Source organism: Triturus cristatus, chromosome 2_1 (assembly GCF_964204655.1).
Source record: "Triturus cristatus chromosome 2_1, aTriCri1.1, whole genome shotgun sequence".
NCBI lineage: Eukaryota > Metazoa > Chordata > Amphibia > Caudata > Salamandridae > Triturus > Triturus cristatus.
Window position 1 is genome coordinate 914,646,313 of NC_140581.1, and position 21,158 is coordinate 914,667,470.

Consider the following 21,158-nt stretch of genomic DNA (forward strand, 5'->3'; position numbering starts at 1 on the left):
GACTTGGATAAGAGAGGACAGGAGGGACATGGAGAGGTGCACCAAACTGACCCTGCAGGGCAGGCATCAGGGTTTGCAGCAGCACAATACACCACACAGGGCATGCGGGACGGGAGTTCAGCACAACAATCCATAGAAAGCAAGAGGGAGGGGACAAGACCATGCACATGGACAACAGAGAACAGAGGGTCAAGAGGCAATGGTAGCAAGCTGACCATACTGGACAGCCAGGAGAGAAAGCTGCAGCATAACAGACCATAAAGGGCAGGAGGGACAGATCAGGGGCATTACAATGGAACAGACAAGCCAGGAGGGAGGGAGTAGGGGTCTGCACATGTAAACAGAGGGCTGGGGGCAAGGGGGCAGGGCAGGAGCAGCAAGATAGCCATGGAGGTCAGGCAGGATGGGCACTAGAAGCAAGACACACCATGAAGAGCAACAGTGAGACTGTGATGGCATACACACAGACCATGGAGGGAAGGTGGGAGGGGGTCGGGGGCAGCTAACTGACCACACAGGGAAGGTGGGAGGGGCCATGGCAGCACAGAAGACCATGCATGGCAAGTGGGAGGGTTAGTGGCAGCACAATGGCTATGATGGGCAAGAAGGAGGGTGGAGGGGAATGCACAAAGGACAGTGGAGGATAGAAGGGAGGGTCAGGACCTGTGCACAGACAAGAAAGTTCAGGGGAAGGGGCCTCACAACAGACCGCACGGGGCAGGCAGGAGGAGCAGTTGCAGCACAACAGACCAGGGAGGGCAGAAGGGTGTGGCAGTACAATGGACCATGTAGGACAGGAGGAAGATGATAGGGGCATGGCATGTGGACAGGCGGGGTGGAGGTGGCAGGGACAGGTTACAGTCATCTGACAATGCTAGGCAGGTGGGAGGGGAGTGGCAGCTCAACAGAACAATCAGAGTAGATAGGAGTGGCAGGTCCATGGAACATGGTGGGCAAAAAGGATGGAGCAGGGGCATGCACAAAGACATCGGAGGGCAGGGGGAAGGAGAATAGGGGCAGCAAGCTAAGCACAGAGTTTAAGCAGGAGGTCAATGATGGGGCATAGAATTGGGCAATGGAGGGCAGGAGGAGTGGACTGGTACATCATACTAAATTGAGGGCAGTGGCAGCTCATCAGACCATGCATGGCAGGAGGGAGGAGGCTAGTCCATGGATTCACACAACAGAGGATAGGGAGGAGGGGGATGGGGCAGCAAGCTAACTGTTCAGAGAAGGCGGGTATTAGGAACTTTATTGTTTTTAAAACGTGTGTCTGTGCGAACTACTTAAAATATGAACAAGTATGCAGCATAATCTCACTTTTATTCAGGAAGAAGAGGACGTTTGTGACTGTGACTCCGGGCTCACTTGGCAGAAACACCCCCTGACCCTCCACCCCCTATCGCAAAATGTAATGCCCGTGAAAAGGGTAGGTGAACACAGTGTTATATAGAACATAGTCCTGAGAGCACGATTGAAAATGAAAACTAGATATAGTGTATGGTATAAACTATGCACCAAAAAGTGTGATATAAGATGAACCGGGCGTGAAATATAATATGCAATACATTGTGCGCAATGACAGATTCATTGGAGAGCGCGAGATAGCACAGGCACTAGCGCGTGCTATGCGATATGCGCCTTGGAGTGTAATATGCACAGGGCAGTGTTGTGTAACCTAACTAGTCTCTACAGTTGTAATATAAAATATGTGCTGGGGAGTGTAACGTTGCATATGCACTGTGACAAAGATATGGATCCCAGATTGTAATATGTATGGCATAGCACTGTGCGTTATAACATAGGCATCGAGGAAGGCAGGTTAGATGGGGCAATATAACCCGTGCGAAGACAAGTGTGGCATGACATATTCACGGGGTGGTGTTACAGTGCACATGGGCTAGAGAGTGTCATAGCATATGCACTAGCTAGTGGAATACAACACAGAGGTGTGTGGCACTCAGCAGGCAATGGTGGGTGTAACACAGCATTGGGCTCTGCCAGGAGCGCGCTGTGACTCTCAAGTGATGTTCGTCCCCTTTCCAGAGAGTAAAATAAAAAGTATTACACATCCGGCAGTGGATGTATGTTTTATTAACCGTGAGGGGGGTTTCTTGCATAGTTTTGGTCGAATTTTTGTCGAATCCCCCTTGAATGGCTTGGTGTGCATGTGTATTAAATGTGCCCGTCAATAGCTACCCATGTTTGTATAAATAAACGACAAGGGTGTCTACCGGGATTAGGCACGGTAGGGCATCAGACATGTCAGAGCTTCACTAGTGGTGTAAATACAGTCCACGTGGATTCATTGCATGCATAGTCGCCTTTTAATGAATATCACGCAAATCGTCATGGTGATAGGTACGTACGGTTTGTCCAGCATGTCCTAGGTGTGTCTATAAATATATTTTTTTTTAAAAATAATAAAAAACAGTGGCCGGCCCTGGGGATTGGGGTCAAAAAAATATAATTAGGAGACAGGCCCTGGGGGATGGGGTCATCAGGGCCAATAAATTAGAATAAGAAGGGGAACCACACAGCCCCCCTTCTTAAAAAATTAAAATAAATAAAAGACTGGCATCGTGCCGGAGGCCACGCCCCCTCCTTACAGCACTCTGCAAACACGCCCCCTGGTGAGTTGTAAGTTGGGGAATTAATTCTTCTTCAATACTGAGGGTCCCTGAGGGCCAACTAGCCCAACAGGCATCTCCAGTATGCGCCAGGGAGCTGCGCTGCAGACAGGTGTTCTGAGGCCAAGCCCCTTTTTACACCTCTCTGCAACGCAGCTCTGTGGTGCTTACTGGAGGTACCTAGTGGTCTAGTTTGACCCTAGGGACCCTTAGGATTCAAGGGGACTTAATCTCTCAACTTAGAACAGCCACAGGGCGCGTTTACACAGTGGTGAAGGGAGGGGACGGGGCCTGAGGTCACGTGTGCAAACACGCACTATGGCACGTTTTAAATTGGGGATATAATTTCCCTTCAAAACTGGGGGCTAACTAGCCCACCAAGTGCTTCCAGTAAGCGCCACTGAGCTGCATTGCAGAGAGGTGGTCCAGGCCGTGCCACTTTTTACACCTCTCTGCAACGCAGCTCTATGGCACTTACTGGAGGTACCTAGTGGGCTAGTTGGACCCTAGGGACCCTCAGGATTCAAAAGAACTTAATCTCCCAACTAAAAACGGACACAGGGCGTGTTTACACAGTGGTGAAGGGAGGGGACGGGGCCTGAGTTAACGTGTGCAAAAACGCCCTGTTGCCTGTTTTAAGAGGTAGTTTTAATCCCCCCTGCCCTATTATATACTAGGGGCTTACAGAGGAGGTCATGCTAATCACAGGGGGACCCCAACGCATAATGTTCCCTAGTGTATGTAGGTGTTTCCACTGTATTCTAAGTGTTTTTTAACATATCACTGGCTCTAGGACTGGTTAGTCAGACTCAGTTACCACCAGGATCCGTCTGAAAAAGTTGAGGGTACAGGATGATTTTGCAACAAGGCTTCTTTCTGCTCTTCTTTTTGTTCTTTCTGCACGTTATCCTTCTTCCTGCACTTTTCTTCGTCTTTGAGGACTTCTGTTGCTTCTTTCTACACTTCTTTTTTTTCTTTCTGTGCATTCTTTCTTCTTTCTTCACATGTCCTATCTCTGTAGGCATAGTTAGAAATTAGCATTTAAAAAACCTTTGAAATTCACAGAAAAAACCATAGGTTTCAGGCACGTTATAGTTAGGAATTAGCATTTAAAAAACCTCAGAAATTCACTGAAAAAACCATAGGTTTCAGGGGTGTTATAGTTAGCTGGACTTTTCACTTGTACAAAACCATTGAAATTCCCCCGTTATAGTTAGTTCAGCTAGCTATAACTCGCGCGCCCGCAATGCACTGCTGATGATGTCACATATTACATCACTCATGACATGGTCAGTGACATCACTCATGACATCACTGATGACATCTCAAATGACATCACTGATGACATCACTGATGCCATCATCCTTGTGATAGAGTGGCAGACCTCCTCTCACCCTAATATAACATTTGATACACACATTCAAAACTAGAGACTACAATTTTCAAAAAAATGGACATACCAATACCAGTTAAAACAACAACTTCAGTAATTCTAAGATCCACATACACATACACTCATTCACCAACAGTCCTATACAGTCACCTCACTCATCATATGTACTCATACACCTATACATCCTGTTACACAATGCCAATCATCCATAGAGTTACTCACACACATAGTCACTCATGCTAATAAAGAATCAAACATACATTTACTTGCATATACAGTTATACACACACCACCACACTTACTTCTACGGAAACTTACACATACTTAGTCTTTTAAACAATCACTTATAGAAACACATACTTATTCATACAGGAGCTCTTTCAATCTCTCATAACTCTCACATATACTCACTTATATACACCAATAGTCACATATACTAGTTTAAAACATATGTAGTTACTCATAAAGACACTATTGAGACAGTCATTCACTCACTAACACACCCATACACACACTCATCCACCCATACAGTCCTGCACACATGCTGTCTTCAACACATACAAACAGTGAGTCACTCATTCATGCACCTATGCACTATGTAATACCCCCCACCGAACCATGCAGACACTCAGACTGATACTCAAAAAACCAACTAATAACCTATATAGACACCCATGTAGCTACTCACCAACCCATGCAGCCACTTATACACAAAGTGAGAGACTGATACAGATATTTACATATTTAAACATTACTCACTAAGCCATGTATTCACTATGATACACTTAATCAGTCAGTTACACAATCAATTTTTCAAAAACAAATCATCCATTTAGACACTTATATACCCATTTATTCTTCCATCGACCTTGAGATATACATATATAAAACATATTTAATTTTCAGAAAAACACACATTCACTGGATGATGTCATCAGTTATATCATCAGTGATGTCATTTGAGATGTCATCAGTGATGTCATGAGTGATGTCACTGACCATGTCATGAGTGATGTAATATGTGACGTCATCAGCAGTGCATTGCGGGCGCGCGAGTTATAGTTAGCTGAACTAACTATAACGGGGGAATTTCAATGGTTTTGTACAAGTGAAAAGTCCAGCTAACTATAACACCCTTTAAACCTATGGTTTTTTCAGTGAATATATATATATATATATATATATATATATATATATATATATATATATATATATATATATATATATATATATATATATTCACTGAAAAAACCAAGGTTGATCACCACTTATAACTGCCAACACAGCAAGGTGCGATCAATCTTTTACAAAAATTGGCCATTGGTCCAAAACAATCCGATCCTAGGGGATCATTTGCCCAAACTTCCAGCAATCACTTTTCGGAGATGTCGCTCTATGAATGACATGCTGGTCAAAAGTAGTCCAGAAGTCAGAGTAAGCGGTACTTGGTTACAGAGTTCCAAGGGTTTTCTACAATGTGCAAGCTGTAAAGCTTGCAAATATGGAAAAAATAAGACATCATACACTACTCCTTTCAGTGATGTTCCAACCTTAATCTCCAAAAAATTGTCATGCAGGACGGAATTTGCTGTATATGTGTTGGAGTGTGCCTGTGGCCTGCAGTATGTGGGGAGCACCAAGCTGCAGGTCCACAAACGCATTCTCCAACACATACAGGCAATAGGTAACAGCGATCCAACATATCCTGTTGCGAGGCACATCAAGGATTTCCATGGTAACAACTTGGAATCCTTGAGTTACTATGTAATTGATGCTGTTCCGCATCTTCACCGGGGTGGTGACCGTGAGTCCATGCTCAGACAATTAGAAACGGGGTATATACTCGAGCTGGATTCCAAAACACCGAACGGTCTCAATTCCAGCGAAGATTTGTTCACCTGCCTGTGATACTTACTGATACCCTAGTTACATAGTGAAAGCTGTCAACAAGTCACAGGGTTGACATTATGAGTAGTATATATTTGTCTCCCTCAATGTTGGGTCCAGCGATAGTGACACTAGCTGGCTCTATAGGTATACAGTAAGCTCTTATTCACAAGCACGTCTTAAACATTCAGCTGCTTTATGATAGACATCCATCATTCTCCTTCTCTTTCTTTTTTTAATTAATTCACTAACGCAGTACCTAGACACAGGCAGATTAGACATAGAATAGGTAAGGATTTCCGGGCTCGGTTATCTGGTTGAGGCAGTTTCCACATCACGGGGCTGTCTTTCCCCTTCTTGGTCTAAAAATGTGTTATCTGCGGTTGCTCTGATATTGCATATTTTGTACATTCTCTGTTTGCACTTGCACTTTATTATGAGGAAATGGTGTTTTTTTTTAAATGACGTTACCTCACTATGAGGATTATGTATGTTTGTTGCACATGCCCGAAAAGTGTATTTGACACATTTTTGCACGTTGCCGAGGTTTGTACATTTGTTCTCATTTAGGGAAACATTGTGATATAACCAGCGCAGTCTAAACTAAAGTCAATCGGGTTTGTTAAGTGTCTTGGGATTGTTACCCCATCGGATGTTTTAGTGCATTCCCAGTGGATTGGCTTGTGAACAAAGATTGCATTATGCAATCAAACGCACAGTCACCTTATCTAAACAATGAGAATGCGACAGGCACCTGTGCTATTTGACTCTTTTCATTCCTATTAGAGGTGGCAAGGCATTTAACGGTCATTTTCAATATGGTGCAAGAATTGTATTGCTTTGTTTTTATGCAAGAGTTAATCTAACCGCATCACCAACTTGTGATACATATTTTTTGATATTTTTAGACTTGCAATAGCCCGAATTCGGGTGAATGTGTTAACGATTTTGTTGCCGCTTATTTTGCAAATTTGCATTTGGGGTACTTCATTTATACATTTTTTCTATGTCCATTGGCCTGTTGGTCACGTGTTAAACTGCACTTGCACTTTAAATTCTTTGGCTTCCGCCCTAAGCGTCATGTGATCAAGGCCTCCGTGTTGAGGCCGAAACGCGTCATGGTGGTACGAGGTGCACGAATGAAATAAAAATTACACCCTGCACTTTATTTCATTGGGTCTGTGGTCGTCTTTCCTCGTGGATGGGAATTTGAAGACGAAGTTCTCTGCATATATATATATATATATAAATATATATATCCAAAATCTCTTTAAACAAAGAGAAAGCAGGGTCGCACTCCGCAAATGTAAGAGATATTTTTTATTTTAGCCCAATTTCTTTGTGCAATCAATCCATAAACAAAAGCGACGCTCCCGAGTTCCCAAGATTTATTTATTTCCTTCCTGCTAAGTTTTTCCCATGTTTGATGTGCGAAAGAGTATGCTGGTAAGAAGTGTATCCTTATTATTTCCACTTGTTTCAATCATGGAAAAACGGGAAGCTAAGAGGAATGAATTAATGGATACAATGTTCGAAGCGGACATTGATACATCGACTGAAACGCAACCTAAAACAACAAGCAAAACGGACAATAAAAGCAAGTTACGAGCATGGGAAAAACTTAGCAGGAAGGAAATAAATAAATCTTGGGAACTAATTTCTTTGAAAAAATACATTGAGGTTCGAAGGGTGCCACGAGGCTTAAGGATCTTATTAATGCCTAGTAATCAAGATTCAACAAATGAATTATTGAATGAATGGGGTGAATTTATATTGAACGCATCACTGGGTTTAATGAATATACTGATCAAACACTTGGAAATCAGTTTGATAAAAATCAAGGAACAACTATGCGAAATGGAAAAGGAATTACAAACCTTGAAGCTAACCCCGGAGTTGGTGCAGTTCAAAGTGGAATTGGAAAGTCAAATTGAAAGACATGAAGAAATGATTAGGAAACGAAAACAGACCAAATTCATCCGCGATAAAAATGACTATTCAGATGGACACATATTTACTTTTGCCAGGAAATTTGATTTTTTTAAACAACTTAACAGATCTTCAGATGGAATGGGGGCCACAAGCAGTTTGTCCTCATTAACATCAACGGAGGCAAGCGATGTGGAAGTAGAAGGACCAGTGGATCCGGCAAAATTGTCTTTTTTAGGGGATATGCGCCTCGTACTTCAACAGAGGCAATGGGAGCAAAATCGTACAACCCAGCAAAGTTACAGAGGCAGAGGACGAGGCCGAATTTGGAAACCCAGAAACCAAAGAGAAGAAACAAGAGAAGTAAGCGAAACAACAGAAAAGATAGGGGCCCAAACAAGGAGCATGAGACAGAGAAAGAATTATTAAACATTTCAATCCCTGCAGATGAATTACAAGTAGTGAACTTATCTCAAAGACAAATGACAGACGCAGAGATATCCCTTCTAAAACGTGGCATAAATTTCTGCCCTACACAATCAACTGATATTTCACAATTAAGGATCGATTTTTACAAATACATCAGGAAAATCAAATTGGCAAAAATCTTTCATGAAAATTTAAATACATGGAATACACAAGAGCCAGAAATGGAAAGAACAGTGTCCACTCTAGCAGTAAAGGATTCTGAAAGCTACGTGACCTTATTAAACCTCAATGTGGAAAATGAGGATGAGACCATCTCATTACAGGAAGCATGTACCCAGTTAGGAGCAGGCTTGAGTAAGAAGAAGCCAAAATCTAAATACTACCCTCAATTGGCTCCGGGAAATAAAGTGGATCTATTTCAGGAAGCGGTCGTACAGGATTTTCACAAAATGAAGACATCAAAATACAGAGACAATTTATCTAAATCTGAAAGGGAAGCGCTTAAATGTTTAGCGCAAGACAACCAAATCGAAATAAAAATCGCTGATAAAGGCGGCAACATAGTGATCTGGGATCGTAATGCCTATGCAATGGAAGCACATCGCCAATTAAAGGACACTGTATATTATGAGAAACTGAAACACAATCCTACACTTGAAATCAAAAGAAATTTGGATCAAAAGATCTTGTCCTGGTCCCGGAAAAAACTACTAGATGAAGCCGAAGTGAAATATTTAACTGTTCAATTCCCCATACTAGCAACAATTTATTTCCTTCCAAAACTGCACAAGGACTCCAAAAAACCACCTGGGAGACCAATTCTGTCAACTAAAGGAAACTTGCTGGAACCTTTAGCCAATTACATTGACTTTTTCTTGGCACCATTTGTCCGCAATCTAAACTCTTATATTAAGGACACAACAAATCTTTTAATCAACCTACAAAACACCCACTGGCAAGACAGCTATCATCTTATTACTATGGATGTCACAGCCCTTTACACGCACATTGAAAATGAAATGGGTTTAAAAGCATGTGAATTCTTTTTGAAAGAGAGAAACATTCATTACAATGATCGTAACATCATGTTATTGGAAATGATTTCAATATGCTTGACGCAAAATATCTTTGTTTTTGGGGAGGAGATCTATCGCCAGAACATGGGTACGGCGATGGGTTTTTCCTTCAGCCCAAGCTATGCCTGCCTAGTAATGGGCTGGTGGGAGAAAGAAATAGCCTGGCACCCACAAAATGATAAACACGTCAACAAAATCGTCATGTGGAATCGTTTTATAGACGATTTATTAATCATTTGGGATGGAAGCAAAGCAGATTTTGCAGAATATTTTCAAATTCTAAATTCAAGCACGGCCAAACTGAAATTCACCTTTGAGATCAGTAAGGAGAGAATAACTTTTTTAGATACTGACATCTACATAAAAAATGGCCAAATTCAAACCACTGTACACCGTAAAATTACAGCAACAAATGCAACATTAGAAGCAACCAGCTTCCATCAACCTTCACTGATTGCAAGTATACCCTACGGGGAATTTTTGAGATTGCGCAGAATATGCACTGAGCATGATGAATGGATAAATCAGAGTCGCATGACAGCAAAACGATTCGAATTGAGAAAGTATGATAAAACATTGATAAAAAAATGTTGGAAACGAGCAGATGAAAAACCACGTTCAGACTGTTTGATACCTAAGCAAGAGTTGGCATTGGGCAAGGAACCAATCAGAATGATTTCAGACTTCACAAATGATGCCCAACAAGTAAGTAGCATACTAAGGAAAAATTGGAAAATCTTGCAAATGGATGAAACAGTAAAAGAAATTGTGGGTACCCACCCAATGATTACGTATCGTAGAGCTCGTAACCTCAAAGATCGACTGGTTAACAGTCATTATCATGTTAGAAAGGACACCCATTGGCTAAAAACAACAGGGTTCATAAAATGTCAAAAATGCAAAGTGTGTGAAATTGCCAAACCAACCAAGGAAGTATGCCTAGCGAATGGGTCTAAATGGCAAATAAAGCAGCTCATATCATGTAAAAGTGAATTCACCATCTATATCATTGAGTGCCCGTGTAAAATGAAATACATCGGCAGTACCACTTGTGAACTAAAAAAACGAATTTTGGAACACACACGAGCAGTGACAAACAAGGATGCGTCCAATGCAGTGGCAAAACACATGAACCAATCACACACGAACAATTGGAAGCTCCTAAAATTTTATGGGATTGAAACCATACCATTGACCATCAGAGGTGGAAACCGAGAAAAAACATTACGGCAAAAGGAATCTCGCTTCATCATTAAATTCAGGACACTGACCCCTCATGGACTGAACCAAAGTGAGGAATTATACAGCCACCTCTGAATAATTTGATACGAACTCTTGAGGAAAAGAAAATTTTGGAATGTTTTGGAAACCTGTGTAGTGGGGGTTTTTTCCGATAGCTTTGAACTTGGGGAATATATAATGATACATGTCGATTACTTATTGTTTTTACTCTCATTATCTCTTAGCTTAGCTGTTTTTTTAACCCGGACTTACAGAGGTACCCAGGTTAGCAGATGAACATTTAGAGGCATGTTCATAAGATTTGAAGGTTACACCCCACTGGAGGGGTATCACTGATGAGAAATTATACTAGAACAATAGGTTAAATATTATGCCTTGATTATTTTATATTTACAAGTTATTTGGGCACCTCACATTTCCAATTTACAAGTGTTTATTTTTCACAAATATGAACTGTGGCAGTATGGGTTTGCGAAAATAATCGTATATATTTGCTGAGGTATTATTTTCGGTTGAGTGTTACTAAAACATGTGGCCAAATGTTTAACTTTTATGTTGAAATGGGTTGATGACTACAAGTCCCATAATGCTTAGGAAAGTCACATGACAGGAAATGCTTTTGGGTTTTTTTCAAAAAATTGTTATTTATTGTAAACATGAACCACGCCACAGTGTCGTGAGTAAGGTCTTGTGGCAAGACCGAAACGCGTCGCTTTTGTTTATGGATTGATTGCACAAAGAAATTGGGCTAAAATAAAAAATATCTCTTACATTTGCGGAGTGCGACCCTGCTTTCTCTTTGTTTAAAGAGATTTTGGATACATTGTAACGGTCTGGGCTCGACCGTAGGATACCGCACTGGGGAGAGCGCAACCTTCTCTGACGAAAACGAGCCAACAACGTGGGATATAAATATATATATATATATATATTCAGTGAAAAAACCATAGGTTTCACACACGTTATAGTTAGGAATTAGCATTTAAAAAACCTTAGAAATTCAGTGAAAAAACCATAGGTTTCACACATGTTATAGTTAGCTGGACATTTTACTCGTAAAAAACCAATGAAATTGCCCCGTTATAGTTAGTTCAGCTAACTATAACTCGCGCGCCCGCAATGCACTGCTGATGACGTCACATATTACATCACTCATGACATGGTCAGTGACATCACTCATGACATCACTGATGACATCTCAAATGACATCACTGATGACATCATCCAGTGAATGTGTGTTTTTCTGAAAATTAAATATGTTTTATATATGTATATCTCAAGGTCGATGGAAGAATAAATGGGTATATAAGTGTCTAAATGGATGATTTGTTTTTGAAAAATTGATTGTTTAACTGACTGATTAAGTGTATCTTAGTGAATACATGGCTTAGTGAGTAATGTTTAAATATGTATATATCTGTATCAGTCTCTCACTTTGTGTATAAGTGGCTGCATGGGTTGGTGAGTAGCTACATGGGTGTCTATATAGGTTATTAGTTGGTTTTTTGAGTATCAGTCTGAGTGTCTGCATGGTTCGGTGGGGGGTATTACGTAGTGCATAGGTGCATGAATGAGTGACTCACTGTTTGTATGTGTTGAACAGACCATGTGTGCAGGACTGCATGGGTGGATGAGTGTGTGTATGGGTGTGTTAGTGAGTGAATGACTGTCTCAATAGTGTCTTTATGAGTAACTACATATGTTTAAAACTAGTATATGTGACTATTGGTGTATATATGTGAGTATATGCAAGGGTGAGAGATTGGAAGAGTTCCTGTATGAATAAGTATGTGTTTCTATAAGTGATTGTTTAAAAGACTAAGTATGTGTAAGTTTCCGTAGAAGTAAGTATGGTGGTGTGTGTATAACTGTATATGCAAGTAAATGTATGTTTGATTCTTTATTAGCACGAGTGACTATGTGTGTGAGTAACTCTATGCATGAGTGGCATTGTGTAACAGGATGTATAGGTGTATGAGAACATATGATGAGTAAGTACATGTATGAGTGACTGTATTGGACTGTTGGTGAATGAGTGGATGTGTATGTGGATCTTAGAATTACTGAAGAGGTTGTTGTAACTGGTATTGGTATGTCCATTGTTTTGAAAATTTTAGTCTCTATTTTTGAATGCGTGTGTCAAAGGTTATATTAGGGTGAGAGGAGGTCTACCACTCTATCACAAGGATGATGTCATCAGTGATGTCATCAGTGATGTCATTTGAGATGTCATCAGTGATGTCATGAGTGATGTCACTGACCATGTCATGAGTGATGTAATATGTGACGTCATCAGCAGTGCATTGCGGGCGCGCGAGTTATAGTTAGCTGAACTAACTATAACGGGGCAATTTCATTGGTTTTTTACGAGTAAAATGTCCAGCTAACTATAACATGTGTGAAACCTATGGTTTTTTCACTGAATTTCTAAGGTTTTTTAAATGCTAATTCCTAACTATAACGTGTGTGAAACCTATGGTTTTTTCACTGAATTTCTAAGGTTTTTTAAATGCTAATTCCTAACTATAACGTGTGTGAAACCCATGGTTTTTTCAGTGAATTTGCAAGGTTTTTTAAATGCTAATTTTTTTTTTTTTTTTTTTTTTTCTAACATATTTTTAATTTAATTATCTTACATTTTATAAAGACTATGATTAAATTTTTAAAATTCTTTAATATGTATTTTTAAATATATTTTTTAAAATAAACATGTAAAATTTATTTGCAGTACTTTTTTTAAAAAAAAAATATTTTTTTAGTACGCGTACCGTAAGCTCACGGTAAGCGTACGGTTTACGCAACGTCCGTAATCTATCTACGCTGCTTGCGTATAGTTACGCACTTTGCGTAGCCGCGCGTACTGCGCGTGGGACGCGTGCGCGCTTACGCCACACGCGCACGTTACGCTGAAGTGTCGGGTAGTAGCTGTTATGCGCATGCGCGCAAGCGCGTGTCTTTTTAACGCGCATGCGTACTTTTTGCCGTAAGCGTACCGTAAGCGTACCGTAAGCGTACGGTAGGTCATGTGATCATGAAACACAACTTTTGATTGGTTGAAACTACTTTCAGTTCTAGAACTCTCCTACACCACACCCATTCCCCTCATTTCTGCTTGTGATCCCTTGGGAGAAGGAGCTGGTTTGTCTTTGGGATACGATGGCAGAACAGCAGAGCTCTTCTGAGAGTGAGGCTAGCACTAGCAGCACTGTCTTGAGGCAGAGATCGAGGAAACAAAAGCCCTCTTATGTATGGGATTATTTTACTTTTCCTGAAGGCCAGCAAAAGGTAAATGCACCCTTAGTGACTTGTAAGCTGTGTAAGCGTGTACTTTCTAGAGGTAATCCTAACAGGAAGTATTCCTTTGGGAATCACACCATGAAGAGACACCTCCAGGATGTACACAGAAGGACACATGGTCATCTTTTTGGAGGTAACTCTTCAGAAAGACGAGCCAGTACATCCACAGTAGCTCAGCCTGAACCATCATCTGCAGGGCTGACTCCTTCTTCTGCAGGTCAGGTGAGCCCTTCATCTGTGGGGGGAGAATCTCCTTTTGCTGGCCCTCTGGAAATGAACCCTCGATTTCGGAAGGTTGATATTCATTGCACATTTTGTAAAGATCTAATTTGCCATAGGGAGACCAGTGTTTCCCTAGTGAACAACAAAATAGATCAGCACATTTGTCGCTTTGAATAATTTTCCCATGCTTCCTTTCCTCTGTCCCTGCATGAACACAACGGTTCTTTTAAGAGCCAACCTTATCTTTCATCTTTTTTTTACATATGTTTTTAAAAGCTTTTTTTTTTTTTTTTTTACCGTACGCGTACGGTGCGCGTACTTTTTTTTTTTTTTTTTTAAAAACACTAAAAATCATTTATCACATTACATTGTCCTTGAGAGACTACAATTATTATTATTGACTTACCATACTCACTGAAAAAATATTTATTCATTTGTTTTTTTAAAAAATAGTTTTAAAAATGTTTGTAGTTTTCGAAAATTTTCTATATCTATCTGGAAAAAAAGAAAAAAGTATTAATATTTTTAAAACATTTTATAATACAGTACACATATTTACATTTTTTTCCAAAAAATATTTTTGCCTTATTTTTGCTGTTTTCAGAATATATTGCATTTCACTATAAATTGTGAAAGCAATTGCATTCATCATTTTACAGCGGGCAAAAAAAAATACCAATCACATTGCATTACAGACTGAAACCTGAAAACCCCACTCGCTTGTAAATACTGTGCATGACTATACATGGCAAGCACATGGGTGTGTGCTAAGACTCTGCTTCTTCCCCCAAAAATTTGCTCCCCCTTTCCATCTAATGTAACTGTGAAATCACCAGAGCAATACGCAATAAATCTCTGCCTGTAATTCCTATTTCCACACAGAGTCATGTTTTCACATTAGTCCCAAAACGAAATTTCTTTGCCAGTTTGAAAGCACACTTACTGCTCTTTTTTTTTTCGGGGCAAGTGAAAATCACTTTTACAGACTGACACATTATGAAACCCCCATGTGTAACTACAACAAAAACAATTTCCATTTCTATTATTCATTTCTTAAGTTACCACATACATCCCCTCTCAAACTGTAAACTCACCTTTAAAATTAGTTAGTTGTGAAAGAAATGTGACACTCAAACAGCAGATTATCAGAGCCAGGATCTCTGTTGTGTTCACCTCTCTCCTCTCAGCAGAACCAGATAATGGCAAACTTTCCCTCTATTTTTCCACACATATACTTGTAAGTTTCAAATCTCAGTGCTTCCCCCTTTTTTTCAAATGTAATCACACATTTCTATTGGTTGAAAACCAACCCTTTTCCAAAAGTACCCTTCCCCCAACTTGACTTCTGCCTAGTACCCTTCCCCCAACTTGACTTCTGCCTGCTACCATAGCAACAGCTCATGGAACACTGCTGTGTTGAGTTAGGTCAGAAGTTCGCCAAACAATGTTTCAATTCCACAGAGCAAGAGTGCTTGACTTTTCAAACCTAACAGCAAATCCATAGTACTGTTCTTTGGTTACACATTTTTTTTTACCAATACAAAACATGCTTCTATTAATTTACACATACAGCCTAGTTTTTATTCTAGAATGGTATGAAACAGCCAATCAGTTCTTTTTGTTTTGAAAAAAATATGTATGCCTCCATTTCCAAACTGTCTTTCTTTTCATATTGCCATTCTACTGAAAGACACCTCCTGAGTGCATCCAGTTCTCCTTTGAAGATGTTCACAGTGTGGATTGTAGGGCACAGCTATGTCTTCTGGAGTGAAAAGTTTGCAGAGAAAACAGGTATGGTGAGAGACCTTGCTTTGCCAAATGTAGACATTAAATGGATTGGTCAGAGAGGGTTAAAGTGGCACCAATTGATGCCATTGGTGAAATCCTTCATTCAAATCCAACACCCTGACCTCATAATAGTGCACTGTGGTGGCAATGACCTAGGCACTTTGACTGGGGTAGGTCTGGAAATGCTTATGAAGGACACCTTTGCACAACTGTTTACACTTTTCCCTAAAACTGCCTTTGTGTTTTCCAACATATGCCAAAGGCAAAAATGGAACTGGTCCAATCATTTCTGTCCACAGATTGACAAAGCAAGAAAGCACGTCAACAAATCTGTTTCTGCTTTCCTCCGTGACTATGGTATGGGTGCCATTTACCACAACAACTTGCGTTATGACATGCAAGACATTTATAGAGGAGATGGTGTGCACTTCAATGATGAAGGGAACAGAGTCTTCCTCTTGAACCTTAGACTCTGCATCGGTACTTACTTGTAGGTACCACTAAAAAAAATGACTTCATAAACACAACAGCTCTTTTTAGAGCTCCCTAATATCTAAACTCTTAAATCTGCTTTTCATTTATTTTTTTTTATTTTTTTTTACCGTACGCTTACCGTAAGCTTACCGTACGCGTACCCCGTGATTTTTTTTAAAATCAATAAATGTTTTTTTTGTACTTTTCTGTCCTTCTTTGACCCCCTTACAAATGTTAGGGGGTCTGTAACTCTCCTCATTGCCCCCTTTCCTTGTTTTCACTCTTTTTTTTCAGAGTGAAATATACAAAATGGCGGCCGCCGCTTCCTGGTTTCGACCGATTTGAATGTTTACTAAGATCTAAGAGCCAATCAGAATCCCGCTCGCGCACGCCACCGTACGCTTACCGTAAGCGTACGGTAAGCGTACCGTAAGCGGGCTCAGATATATATATTGATTTAAAGGCTATTTTCTCAGAATCTACTGAACAGATTTACACCAAACCTACAAAAGGCACTTCCTTGACCTAGGGACTACCTCTCTGCCAAATTTTGAGTAATTCTGTTCAGCCGTTCGGGCTGTAGCTCGTTCTAAAGGTCCTATGGAAAAATGCATGGGAAAAACGCGTTTTGGGACCCCCCTTTTATCTCAGCCCCCGCTTGACGGATCCCCCCGAGACTTTCAGGGTAAGAGCGGAGCGTAGCGCCCCACCTATTTTGAGAAATTCGCGAGGATTCGTCAACCGGCGCCAAAGTTATTCAAAATAGAATGTTGAGGTTTTCCTATGGAAACGTGGTCCTAACTATAACTACCTACTGGCGACCGCCAGTAGGTAATATATATATATATATATATATATATATGTATATATATATATATATCCAAAGTCGAGCCACAGCAAGTATAGCGTACGCTCTCAGTGGATAGAAGACGGATACCAAAAAGAGTGGGTAGTCGAGTGTTTATTTCACACAACGCGTTTCGGCGAAGAGCCTTGATCACGTGTGATTGTAATTCAACAAAGGCAGTCATAGAAATACATTCGGACATTTTTTACAACAAATGAAATCAACAAAGGATTCGGAGTAGCTCCATGCAGTGTAAATCAAACAGTGGCGGCCATCTTAGCCTCTGCAAACGTTAAGTAAAACAATAAGGTCATCATGTTGTTGGCAGTGATACACATTATCATACCGCTCCGGCACAATACAGTTTATAATTCAAATCAGAAAGAAACTTGATTTAACTGATCAAATAAAAATGTGCATGTCCGCCATGTGTGAAGATTGATTAAGGGTGGCCATGTTGGATCGGTAAGACTCTAGCGGAATTATACTAATAATGCCGAATGATCTAAGCTACCCATAATGAGTGCCATGATCATCACACTACAGAGGATAGTGTTGTGCACTTAGTGCCACCGAATAGAGGGTAAGTTAGAAGTGTGTATTTGTGTATGCGAGGAGTCTATGTGTAAGCCACGTGTAGCTAGAGAGATGTAACTTGAGTTGTATAACCAGGGGAGTATATCTTACATACAAGAAAACAGCCCCAGGAAGCACCCATGAGATCAAAGCTAGTGCTCCTACTGTTACAGATAGAATGGTGCATCCCTGAATGATAGTGCAAGGCATCAAAATCATGAATTACATCGAGGCAGTGCTCCGACTATTGGCGTGAGTGTGGTTCATTATATCCCACATCCAGAAGATGGTAATTATCTAAGTGACAGCTACATCTTAAATGATATGTAGTTTATCTATTACAACCCACATCGCATATTAAATGTTCCCTTCATTGTGTACCCACGGAGATGTCTCCTGAATACAAGATTACAGAGCCAATGCTCTTCCTTATGGTGTTCAACAGGTGCGTATTACTGAGGGAAACAAAGGATGTCAAATGTATATTGATGTCCAAGTGGTAACATAAATGTAAATAACATCATCTTCATCAAATTCATATGTTCATTGTACCGGAGATTGGAATACATTTCTCAGATACAGAAGTAGAGCTAGTGCTCAATATGTTGCTTTTAGTCAGACCATTCTGTGTAGTTAGGTATGCACCAAAAAACATATTTAAAGAATGAAGAGAAAATTAATAACAAATACACCTGAGGCTGGTCTATCCTTCATTAACTGCTGATCTGAATTACAAAAGTGAAGACTTGTGAGGAAGTGCTGAACAAAACGGAGACGAACGGAGAAAAAGGGTAGGATGCCCGTGCAGGTGCAGACATGTGAAGGGGCCCCTTCCTTCTCTCCTGTAAAGCAATATAAAACATAAAATGGAATTAAAACCGTGAAATATTTCATCCAAAATCACAGTACATATTAAAAGTACAAATGACAAAGAGAGGTTCATGCAGTCTGAAAATGGCAACAACTTAACCAATAGTACAAAACATCAAAACTGTATAATGCAGCAAGCTAAAAGGCAGCATTGTATCATTTTGATACAATGCTGCCTTTTAGCTTGCTGCATTATACAGGGTACACAATGAAGGGAACATTTAATCTGCAATGTGGGTTGTAATAGATAAACTACATATCATTTAAGATGTAGCTGTCACTTAGATAATTACCATCTTCTGGATGTGGGATATAATGAACCACACTCACGCCAATAGTCGGAGCACTGCCTCGATGTAATTCATGATTTTGATGCCTTGCGCTATCATTCAGGGATGCACCATTCTATCTGTAACAGTAGGAGCACTGGCTCTGGTCTCATGGGTGCTTCCTGGGGCTGTTTTCTTGTACGTAAGATATACTCCCCTGGTTATACAACTCAAGTTACATCTCTCTAGCTACACGTGGCTTATACATAGACTCCTCGCATACACAAATACACACTTCTAACTTACCCTCTATTCGGTGGCACTAAGTGCACAACACTATCCTCCCGTAGTGTGATGATCATGGCACTCATTATGGGTAGCTTAGATCATTCGGCATTATTAGTATAATTTCGCTAGAGTCTTACCGATCCAACATGGCCACCCCTAATCGATCTTCATACATGGCGGACATGCACATTTTTATTTGATCATTTAAATCAAGTTTCTTTCTGATTTGAATTATAAACTGTATTGTGCCGGAGCGGTATGATAATGTGTATCACTGCCAACAACATGATGACCTTATTGTTTTACTTAACGTTTGCATAAGCTAAGATGGCCGCCACTGTTTGATTTACACTGCATGGAGCTACTCCGAATCCTTTGTTGATTTCATTTGCTGTAAAAAATGGCCGAATGTATTTCTATGACTGCCCTTGTTGAATTACAATCACACGTGATCAAGGCTCTTCACCGAAACGCGTTGTGTGAAATAAACACTCGACTACCCACTCTTTTTGGTATCCGTCTTCTATCTACTGAGAGCGTACGCTATACTTGCTTTGGCTCAACTTTGGATATTGATTGCCCGGCGCGCCGCCGGGATGTACGCCAACTTCATGGGTCCCTCGCAATCCGGAAGGAGCATCTTTGTGGATTTTTATATATATATATATATATATATATATATATATATATATATATATATATATATATATATATATATATATATATATATATTATCTACTGGCGTTCGCCAATAGATTGTTATAGTTAGGACATAGTTTCCATAGGAAAAGCGTTTTTTCTTTTCCCAATAACCTTGGCGCCGGTTGACGAATCTTTGCAAAATTTTCAAAACTGGTGGCCCGCTCCAGTCAGCTCCTATCCTAAAAGTTCTGAGGTGATTCGCCAAGTGGAGCCGATAAAAAAGGGGGTCCCAAAACGTGTTTTCTCCATGTTAATTTCCATAGGAAACTTTAGGCACGGCTATAGCCCGAACTGCCGAACGGAATTACACCAAATTTGGCAAAAAGGTAGCCCTTGTTTCAGAAAGAACTCTTTTTGTTAAATGTGTAAATCCATTCAGTAGTTCCTGAGAACTTTTTAAAAAAGAGGTCGGAAAATCAATTTCCCATAGGAAACTTTAGACACGGCTACAACTACTGAACAGAATTACACCAAATTTGGCAAAAAGGTAGCCCTTGTTTCAGAAAGAACTCTTTTTCTTAAATGGTGTATATCCATTTAGTAATTGCTGAGAAAATCAAAAAATAAAAGTTTCGATATGTAGAGGCGCGGTGGATCAGCGCACCCTCCTGACCACGAGCTTTATTCTAATTGGCTGTCAACACTCCAAACCAGGAAGTGTTGGCAGCCCTCTTTTGACTCAGTAACCGAGGCACAAGCAGACAGGGAACCAAAGGTGAAAAAAAAGAAAAGGGGGCAGGGTATAAAAACACTGACCCCCTAGGACTGCTCAGGGGGTCCCACAAGGACTCCCAGGGCCAATAAAAGCATTTAATTTTTTTTTTTTTAAACGAAACGCTGGCTCCCGAGCTTCGGTATTATTTAGCCCCCGGGTAGGCCAAGTACCGGGGGCATGCAATATTGTAATTCGTCATTAATCTCACTTTAGGTGGGTGCGCTTTTATCTTGAGTGTACATGTGCACTGAGCAAGCAGTGGGAGGGTTGGCAGAACTGCAACGGACGTGCTGAATATTGCGCCTGCGACCCTGCGCTGTGGAGTGCCAAGCCGATCTGTCTGCTCCAAACCCTGTGTGCCGATCATTCGAACAGCCCCTCTCTTCTCCACTCCTTGAGGGCAGTCGCTCATCTGGGTCAGGTTCTAATGCAAATAGTGTCAAGTCCCAGCCCATCATGTAGGCAGCTTGCCTAGCCTGCCAACGTGGTAGCTGCAGCATGGCATCCTCCGTTTTCACCCAGTG